Below are 11,133 nucleotides of genomic sequence, written 5' to 3' on the forward strand. Positions count from 1 at the left end.
TCTCATTGCTGTTTATCAATAAAATTTTGGAAAAAAAAAAAAATGACCAGTTTTGGTCAGTCATGATTCATCCCTCTGAGACTGGAAAAGGGCCTGTTTCCTCCAAGAAAAAGGGATAGCTATGTTTTACATCTTAGAAGTGGGGGCGGTGACTGCTTCCTAGGCAATACAGCATATATGTCAACTTTCCATAAATATGTATTTTTTGATAGGCTGTATTTTGTTTTCACATTCTTTTCTCCTTGATTTGTTTTCATGTTTGCTTGTTTTTTCTTTTCTTTTTTTCTTTTTTTTTTGGCGGAACCGGTGATTGAACTCAGGCCCTTGCACTTGCCAGGGAAGCGCTTATTCCACTGAGCCATCTCCCTGGCCCTCACGTTTGTTTTTTAATGTAAGTTTTGGGCTTTTTTTTATTATTACTAAGTCAGATTTTTATCCTTTCAATTTCTAAGCTTAGAAAGAATCTCTTTGCCCCTCAGTTTTGAAAATACTGTACATTTCATCTAGCTTTTTTCCCCCCAGTACCAGGAATCAAACTCAGGACCTTGCACTTGCCAGGCAGGCCCTTGTGCTGCTGAGCTATCTCCCTTGCCCTCATCTAGCTGTCTTAATAGCTTGATAATACAACTTACCAATATAAAGTTCTCACTAATACAGTGTCAAATTTTAAATTTCAAACTTTTAATATTTTAATTTTTAGAGAACCTAGAAAAGTTATTCTTCATCGTGGCTCAACAGGCCTTGGCTTCAACATTGTAGGAGGTGAAGATGGAGAAGGCATATTTATTTCCTTTATCTTGGCTGGAGGACCTGCTGATCTAAGTGGAGAACTCAGGAAAGGAGATCGTATTATTTCGGTAGGATAAGTTAATTGAATTGGTATTTTTATTCTCTTACCTATAACCTATTTATGACAAGAAGATTTTTTTAATCCCAAGGTTGTGACTATATCTTGGTTATCTTACTATGTTATACCTGAATTTCCAGAATCATAATGATACCATTTTTTTTTCTTTTTTTTAATTTTAGCACAGGGTCTACAAAGTCTGTCTACACAGATCGGACTTGTAGTGATTCTCCTGTTTTCAGCTTCCCAAGTGCCAAGATTACAGGCACGTGCCCAATCTCAATCGCCACCTCAGCACACCCCGTCTTTGCACAGCAGGCTGGGGCAAAAAAATGTATTTTATTAAAGATTTTCATTTATGTTTGACCTTCTTAAAAGGAATCAGTTTGTTGGAGGGGTGTTTTGTTGTTGTTATTTATAGTACTAGACATTGTCTCTGATTGTTTTTACAGTCTTCCTTGGTGGTTTTGGTAGGGTCTTAATATGTATACATTCTTGTATGCTTTTAGGTTTTTCTGTTAAACATACAGTATAGTGTTTATTTTATATGTGTAATAGTTCTCTTTTTTAAAGTTCATATATGATCTTCTATAGTCTATAGTACTTTATAATGAATTCTTTTCTTATGTTTCAAGTTTTGCATTTTGAACTTTTTTTTAGTAGAACTTCATTTACCTTCAGAATCCAGTGCTGCCTGTATTGGAAAATGGTGTTTTAGGGAAGCATGTTACAGTATTTGTAGGGGGCTCTCAGGAGCATCATTCTTAGCACATTTTTCCAATGACAAAGCTAAAATTTAGGAATTCATTTGCCCACAGTCAGTGCAGTGAGAACTTACCTTAACCACTACCTATTGCCATGCTTTTAATTAAAAGTAGAGGTAAACACTTTCTGGCAGAATTTTGAGATCTAGAAAACAGGTTGGCAGTGCTATGTAGCATTGCTATTTTAATCATGCACTGATATAAATCAGTAGACTTTTTCTGCTACAAAATAAATCAGAAATATTGCTCAAACTGAAGATAAATGTGATTGGGACATGGTAAGAAAAACTTTCCAGAAATGTGAAATGCAACTTTTATGCAGTTCTCAGATTATTCTCCCTCCTCTGTGACTTTCCCTGTATATACTTGGGTATATCAGAATATTTCTTTTGAGGAGCCTGTATAGTTCAAAGGTGGACTTTAAACAATCAGAAAGAATGGCTCATCACATTAAAGAAGTGGGAAATTATTTTTATTTATCTTAGAACTGTAGTATAACCAACTGGGTTTGAATAAAAATAACTCTTAGTGCTGTGTCTTCACATATGCCCCACACAAGGCTTAGAAAATGAAATTATTTAAGACTAAACAATTAAAAAAGCTTAGTACTCCCTAAGACATGATTATTGTAACAGATTTTTCGTTGTTTTTGAGACAGTCTTTTTAAGTAGGTTTTAGAGGACCACCTGGATGAGTCTCCTCAAAAGAAGAGCAGTTATCTCCATTTTGGCTAAACCTGGCCCTATTTCCATGTATTAATATGTATAGAACTGGCTAGGACTTTTCTTTATCCCTTTAATTGGCTTTAGACAATGTAACAGAGGTGTGCCTTTGGTGGAGGCAAGGCAACAGGCCAGTGTTAGCCCATCCCCATAGCTCCCAGAAAACGAGTGTGCTCTACTCCCTGCTGTCAGTTGGGATCAAGCCTGGAGATAAAAGGCTATGTCTTTCCAGGAGATAAAAAAATTGCATATCAGAACACAAAACATTAGATACTGCTTTGAATTGTGTTAATGCAGATTACTCCTGCATATCCTTTTCTCTACATATTATAAAGGTGGTTTCAGACCACCCATCTATCCCAGCTCTTAGCACTCACATGCTTCCCACCATTCTCACAATCACACATCCTTAAGACACTCCCTTCATAAATTCATAAAACCTGGGATCAGCTCTGGGTTGAGGCCTTTTCTTTCTATCCATCATCCTAGCTGGACTTAGGACTGCCTTTACTCTCCACCATTTTAGATATATAATTTTGTCTTTATTTATGTTGTGGGTTTCATTGGGAGTGGTAGATTGAAATTGACTCACTAGAATTTCCAATACCTATTCCATGCGATTCCACATATAAACTTCCCAGACTATGATGAGGACTGTGAAAGGCTCTGTATAGTAGTTCAGGCTGGCCTTGCACTCATTGTGTAGACTAGGTTGACTTTAGTCTAGCTGCAATTTTCATAAGTCAGTCTCCAGAGAACTGAGCTTACAGGCCGGCATCACCATGCCTGGCTATTGTAACAGATTTTTAAGACAGAAATAGAGTCTACTTCTAATGTTGGAATACAAAAGTCTCAAGCAACAATCCCTTTTACTCTAATATGTCAAAACAATCTGCAGAAGTTTTGAAAAACTGAAATCTATCAATGTACTAGAATTCAGTGAACCACTGTCCAGAAAATAACTAGAAGACATCAATGACGGCTCTTGGTAATGTGGCAGGCAGAGTACACAGGGATGGGAGAAGTCATCAAGAATGTACCTAGGGCTGAGGAGATAGCTCAGTGGCATAAGCACCTGCCTGTCAAGCACAAGGTCCTGAGTTTGATCCCAGTACCATGCTGTGCTGGCCCCAGCACTGGGCATGGTAGCATATACCTCTAATCCCAGCACTAGGGATGCTGAGACAGGAGGATCACTACGAGTCCAAACTGTGTAGCAGGACCCTGTATCAAAAAAGAGAGAGAAACAAAGGAAGAAAGAACCAGCCTAATATATAATGGCCTCTTGTAGACTAGTGAAACAGATAATAATTCTCAGAATCTCCACAAGTATGCATCCACTTACTACCTTCTTTCCCATGGGTCTTCACTGAATATTCGGAGACAGTAAAGCCAAGATCTTGGGGACCAAGAGAAGAGAATTAGGAATCATTCCTGAGTCATACAAAGCAGCTGCCACTAACTATGATATACTGCCACTAACTGTGATATATAATATAGTATGTATCATTGTGGAAGTGTGAGAAATCTATACCAAAGAGTATGTCTTCTGACCTGCAACGGAAGATACGTGAAAATCAACAGGATCTTTGGAATTTCATTTGCTAAGGCACAGAAGTGGAGCTTGAAGGGTAGAGATGAACCTCTCCCAGCCAGTGGAGGCAGAGATGGATGGGATGAAAAGAAGAAAGGTATCTTCCAAAATAAAGAAAAACTAAGGCAGATCAAAAGAACAAAATATGTTTACCAGCAGCTCAGTGGGTAGCAGTGTTATAAGCAGTTTTCAAAGTCAGTGGCTTAGATGTAAAATGAGATTTTGCACATCGCAACAGTGTGTACATACACTCAAGCCCCTCAGGAGGAAAACATCTTGGTCCTATTTTTGAAAAGTCTTTGTAATTAAAACTACAACAAAACACAGCTCAAGTACAAATTATATTGATATAGCTACCAATTCTAGCAACCTAACATGGATTATTCCCTCTTTGCAGGGATTAATTCCTGACACATTACTATTCCAGAATAGTATTATACAATATTTACTTCAGTCTCAGCTGCAGCAGCACCACCACCACCCCTGCAAGCTTCCTCAGAAAATCAAACTGTGGATACTAGGCAAGCACTGCACTAGTGAGCTACCAGCCCAAGAAGTTAGAAGATATAAAATTGAAATCCAGCTATCCCAATACAGTAAATAGTCCAATTAAGTTGCAGAAAATTATCGGCTTCATTCACAAAAGCAAGACCCAACTATGTACTGTTTATCAGAAATTCATTTTAAATATTAATGTGTTGTAAGAGTAGAAGGTCCACTGCACAGCTTATGAAAGGTAGTATATTAAAATGAGACAAAACAATTCAAGACAAATAGTGATATTATAGATAGATTCAATGATGATAAAAGTATCATTTCATCAAGAAGGTGTAGTAATCTTAAATGCACATGTACCTAGTAAACCTTTCAAAATACCTGAAACAAATTATCAGATCTAATGAAATAAGTAGACAACTCTACAATCACATTTGGAGATCAGAGCACCTTCTTTTATAGTGAATGAAGTAAATAGATAAAATGAGAAGAATCTCAGCCCTTACCTTACACTATATACAAAAATTAAGTTAAAATGAGTTGTAGGTCATAATTTAAACTTGTAAGAAAACCTTAGCTTGCATCAGGCAGATTTCTTAAATAGAATCAAAGGGCCAGTTCAGTTCAGTGAGAGGGAATATTCTTCACAGATGGTGTTGGAACAACTGGATATCTCTACTCAGGTCATGGCTTGCCAGTCTTATTCCAGACATCAGTCTTAATTAAATGTTTTCATAAAACATTGAAAAATATCTTTACAACCCCAGTGTAGGCAACAGTTCTTTGAACAAGATGCCTAAAACACTACCCATACAAAAAGATACCATTTAGAAATCAAAATAAGCAAGCCATTCAGTGGTAAAATCATCATCATCATTTTAGTACATATACCTGACAAAAAGACTGTTTCTAGAAAACAGGTCTTTTATAAATCAACAGTATATAAGTAATTCAATTTGAAAAATCACAAAATCATGGCTATTTCACAAATGAAGATATATATAATTGGGCTAGTAATACTAATTTATAACGATTTTTTTTTCTCCCATTGCCTTCAGGGCAGGTTTAGCTGGCTTGAGTTGTGGAGATTGAACCACAGCAACCTGAGCCTGACTGCTTGGTTGAAGCAGCCACTTAAAGAGCTAAGGGGCAGGCCCCCTGTAATACTAATTTATGAGGAAAAGAGCTTTACATAATCAGGGAGCTACAAAAACCACAATGAGTAAAAAGGTTTAAGGAATTTGAATAGAAATGATATAATTTTAATGTATCTTGATTTGTAGGCTACCAGCCATACACATTTGTCAAAATCTTTAACCCCTAAAAAAAGATTGCCTATTCCTAAATAAAAATTAGTATTTTTAAAATCATAATGCCCCATTTGGATGGCACAAAGAAAAATTTCACATTTATTGGTAAGGATGTAGAACAACTCTCCATTGTTGTTGGTGGACATATGATATACCATACAGGAACTTTTTCCAGATCTTAAGTTAAGCACACATCTAGTGTTGTCACATAAGTTTTACTCAAGAAAGATGAGGTCTGGGGGAGATAGCTCAGTAGAATAAGTGCTTGCCTGGTAAGCATAAGGGCCTGAGTTCAATCCCCGGTTCCGCAAAAAGGAAAGAAAGCATATGTTCATAAAAGCACTTTGACAAGAATGTGCATAACAGTCTTATAATAGCCTGGACATGAGGACAGGCATGGTGGTACATGCCTGTAATCCCAGCATTCAGAAGGCTGTGGTGGGCAGATCATCATGAGTTCAAAACCAGCATGGGCTACAAAGTGAGCTCAGGACCAGCCTGAACTACATAATGAGACCATGTCTCAAAATGACAGTGATGATAATGATAATAATAATAACAACAACTACCTAGACCTGGAGGTTACCTGAGTTTTCATTAACAGAAAAATAAATTGTGATAAATTCAAAAAGTGTAATCCTACTCAGAAAGGAAAGGAAACAAACTACTGAAGCACAAGACAGTATAGATAACTGAAAAATATCATACTGAATAAAACAAATATCAGATAAATACACACTGTGATTCCTAGTTGTATGGTAATCATGAACACTAATCATTTGTACCACCTGTAAAAGTACCCAATGCAACTCCCTGGGTTGGTTGATAGAAAGGTTACATATCTTCTTAGGACTGTGGTTTTCTGAATATATATAGTTGTCAAAATCCTGCCAATTTAACTGCTCAATTTTGCACATTTTATAATTTTTAAATTTATAATTTGAAAAAAATCTATTAAGGTACAAAGGCAAATTAGTGCTAAGGAACGGGTTTCTTTAAAAAAAAAAAAAAAAAAAGCCAATATAATACAAATTAGCTATCTACTTAGGGGGATAAAATTAGCATAGTGCCTTACTTCACACCTTCTGTCAAAATAGATTTTTAGTTAGCTTAGAATTTGCTGTGAGAAACTCAAAGCAAAAATAAATGCTTTTAAATTGTCCATGTGAGACCACTTTATGTGGGTCACTAACGCATTGCTAAAGTATGATAGGCTGACCAACACAATCATTTCTGAGCCTTTTGGTTTTAGCACTGAACCCTCATGTCTGGAAATGCCTTTACTCAGTTTTAAAACTGAAAATCCATCCCAGCATGGTGGCACACACCTGTAATCCCAGCTGCACAGAAGGAGGACCAGGGTAAGAGAAGGGTAAGTTCTCAGCCCTAGCAGCTTAGTGAGACACTGTCTTAAAATTTTTTGTTGTTTTTGTGTTGTGTTGTTTTGGTTTTTTGCGGAACCAGGGATTGAATTCAGGCCCTTGCGCTTGCCAGGGAAGTGCTTATTCTACTGAGCCATCTCCCTGGCCCCAAAATAAAATGTTAAAGTCTTGGGTCTTATAGCTTACTGGTAGAGCACTTGCCTAGCGTACTTCACGCCTATAATCCTAGCACTCTTTGGAGATACAAACAGGAGTTTCTCAAGTTTAGGCCCAGCCTGGGCAGTGTAGCAATTTAGCAAGACCCTGCCTCAAAATAAAAAACAAAATGACTAGGAGTGTAGCTCAGTGCAAAAGCCCTGGGTTCAGCAACCAGATTGGGAGAGTTGTCAGGGAGGGGGTATTAAAAGGCCCCAAACTGTCAACTCACTGAATTTAAGATATTATGCAAGGAGAATATGAAGAGTAAGGTAGTAGCATTGCCAGTGACTCTTGGAATGTTAAAAGCATTCCTAAAATTTACATACAGAACCTTTGCCAAAAGAATGGGAACATCATTGGCTGTAGACACTTAAAGTATCTCCACTAAACCAACCAGGCAGAAACTTAAGTGACTACTTGTTTTTTTGGTTTTTTAGGGTTTTTTGTTTTGCTTTTTGTATTTGTATTTTAGGGAAGGTCCTACAAGGCGTTCAGGGTCTCACTACTAGATCAGACTCGTAGTGATCCACCTGTTTACAGCCTCCTAAGAGCTGGGATTACAGGCGCACGCCACCGTGCCCTGTCTTCAGAGGCTACTTGTGACAAAGAATACAGCCTTTGTAGAATTCAAGTAAAATGCTAAACAAACAATAATGGGAACAGTAATAAGCCCTAATGGGGGATGAAACTGTTATCCAGGGTTAATCATATTATTAATGACATGCCCAGTTTTCAACCAGAAAGTTATGAAGAATGCAGGGAAACAATAAGATATTCTCATGCTCAGAGGAAAAAAGCAATGAGTAGAAATTGTCCTAGGAAGTTTCAGACATTGGACATACCAAATACTTTAAATCAAGTATTTTAAATATTTCAAAAGAATTAAAGGAACCATATTTAAAAATCAAAGGAAAGTATTAGAATGGTATCTTACCAAGTAGCAGTGAAGGGAAATTAAGAGTTAAGAACCAAAACAAAAATTCTGGAGTGAAAAAATTAACTAACATGAAAATTTTTCTACACAAACGCAATAGCAGATTTGAGTGGGAAGAAAATAAAATGAGCAAATTTAAATACAGATTGAGATTGTCCAAGCCAAAGAACAACAGAAGTAGAATGAAGAATAATGTCTCAAAAAAAGACCAAAAAATAAAAATAAAAAAGAATAATGTCTCAAAGACTTGTGGGCACCACCTAGTGTACCAACATATGCTTAATAGAGGAATACCTGAAAAAACAGGAAGGATACAAGCAAGATTGCATAATAATGACCAGAAACGTGCACAGTTTTTGAAAATCACTGTTATACATACATCCAAAGAAATCCAGTGAACTCCAGGTAGAATAAACTTGAAGATATGCATGCCATAAAGACATCATAATTAGTGAGGCATGGTGGCACACTCCTGTAATCCTAACATTTAGGAGGCTGAGGCAGAAAGATTGTTTTGAATTCAAGCTCAGCCTGAGCTATGACAAGAGCTCAAGGCCAGTCTGAACTGTATAGTGAGACCCTATCTCAAAAAGAAAAAAAAAACTTCCTGGTGGTCTAGTGGTTAGGATTTGGTGCTCTCAAAAAGAAAAAAAAGACATCGTAATCAAACTGTCGAAAGCTAAAGAATCTTGAAAGCAGCAAAAGTACATGAAGGATCCTCAATATGATTAACAGCTGTTTTCTCATCAAAAACTTCATAAGTGGAAGGGACTGGGATTTGATCCCAGGCTTACAGTGCCGGCTCCACCCCCGGGGTACACTGAAACAGTGATTGAGACTAGGAATGGTGGTGCACACCTGTAATCCCAGCGCTCGGGAGGCTGAAAATGGAAGGATCACTATGAGTTCAGTCTGTGTAGTGAGACCCCGTAGACCCTGTATTAAATACATTTAAAAAAAAAAAAATGGGGCTGAAGAGATAGCTCAATGCCTGCTTAGGCGAAGTCCAGGGACCACAGTTCCATCCCTGGCACCACATGCCCAGCCCTGCCCCCTAGGGTGGCCTGAGCTGGCCACAAAAAAAAAAAAAAAAAAAAAAAAAAAAAGGCATGTATTATAGTGCCTCATTGATTTGAAATATGCAGAATAGCCAAATCTAGTCAGAAGGAAAGTTACAGTGTTTGGTGGGAGGATAGAAGCTGCAAATGGATTTTTTTTTTTTTCTCCAGTATGGAGGATTGAACTGAGGACCTTGAGCTTCTTAGGTGGGTGCTAACACCACTGAGCTATCTCCCTGCCCACCCTTTTTAGTAAATAAAATATTAGAATTAGTTTGAAATTAAGTGTGGTAATTGTGAATGTATTAAAATCACTTACACTTTTGTACTGTTCAGTGGTCAGATTATTACAGCTAATCTGTGCCTTCTCAAATAATAAGCCATTGTGATTTTTAATCAAAATGATTATTTTCTCTCAAATTAAGATTTCATTTGATTTACAGGTAAATAGTGTTGACCTCAGAGCTGCTAGTCATGAGCAGGCAGCTGCTGCATTAAAAAATGCTGGCCAAGCTGTAACAATTGTTGCACAATACCGACCTGAAGGTAATAAAATTATTTATGTCTATTATTAGTGGGGGTTTTTGGGTTTTTAAAGTGTTTCTAATTTTGCTCAAATTTTATCATAATTTTTTTCAGTTTTTCAGAATTTCTCTAATGTTTGTTTTCCAGGCTTAACTTTTTTTGTTGTTCTGATTTGTTAATCTTAACCCTAATTTTCCAGATCAAAAATATTTTTCATAAAATGTGAGAACTCTCATCTGCCAATTCTTTAGAGTATTGTACCATTACTTGAACTAACTTTCAAATGCTATTCTTTAAAACTCTAACCAAATCCATACCTTTTAATATAAATTTTACTAGCTCATTAATCTCAAAGAGTAGTAAAAGTCATAAACAAAAAGTAGAAATATTGCCAAAGAAAGTGAAGTCACTCAAATTTTTCTAACTTTTGGATTCGATTGTCCTTGTAAATATCAAGGTTTAAGGTTCGTTTCTCATAACCATTATTAATATGTAAAATAAAGAGGAGACTGCAGAGCTAGGATGTTATATGTCCATATAATAAAGTTTCAGGGACATGGTTTTACTGGATTCCTGCGGAAGAAGGTTGTAATGGAAAATTTGAACTCATGCCATATTAAACATATGAGACTCCACTTTTAACAGTGAAGCCTCAGGGGGATTCGAAAAGCTTAAGCTCCCAAAAGAATACATAGCATAGTGTGTTAATAAACAACATGAAAAAGGAAAATATGATGTAACTAATTGGGCCAAAGGAAATGTCCTATAATTTAGGAGTTAGCCCATTTATCCAGAGGTTGCAATTTTTTAAATTTTTGTATGAAATTCATGTCTGTTAACCTTGATTCAAAGAACAAGACTTTGAAGTGAAATATTTTTATTATGTTCTATTGTAAGCATTCCAAAAATGAGTTAAAGGAAACCTTGTGTGATTTAGTAGTTATTACATTTATTATACTTGGAATAGAATTTGTTTCTGTAATAAAACCTGTTTTTAGCTAATAAAAGTAATATGTTGTGCGTTTTTTGAGATTCCTAAAATGCAGTAGGTTCTGTCAATCTGTAAAACTCGTCCTTGTACACTCAATAGCCAAATAAGGGTAAGTTACAATGGATACCTTTTAAACAAACATTAATAAAACACAAGTAATTAGGGCTGGCGAGATGGCTCAGTGGTCTAACGCACCTACTTGGAACAAGCTTGGTAAAGCACAGGGACCACGGTTCAATCCCCCAGCACCACATGCCAGCCAGCCCCGCCCCCTGGTGGGCTGAGCTGGCCACACACAAAAAAATAAATAAAT

At 36.7% G+C, this 11,133-nt stretch overlaps 1 protein-coding gene across 1 annotated transcript in view; it reads left to right on the top strand.

Annotated features, from left to right (window-relative positions):
- Nucleotides 1–11,133, top strand: part of Dlg1 (discs large MAGUK scaffold protein 1) — a 234,933-nt gene that overhangs the window by 171,169 nt on the left and 52,631 nt on the right. The window lies entirely within an intron of this gene.

The sequence above is a fragment of the Octodon degus genome, unplaced genomic scaffold, assembly GCF_000260255.1.
Source record: "Octodon degus isolate 3935 unplaced genomic scaffold, OctDeg1.0 scaffold00203, whole genome shotgun sequence".
NCBI classification, from domain to species: Eukaryota; Metazoa; Chordata; class Mammalia; order Rodentia; family Octodontidae; genus Octodon; species Octodon degus.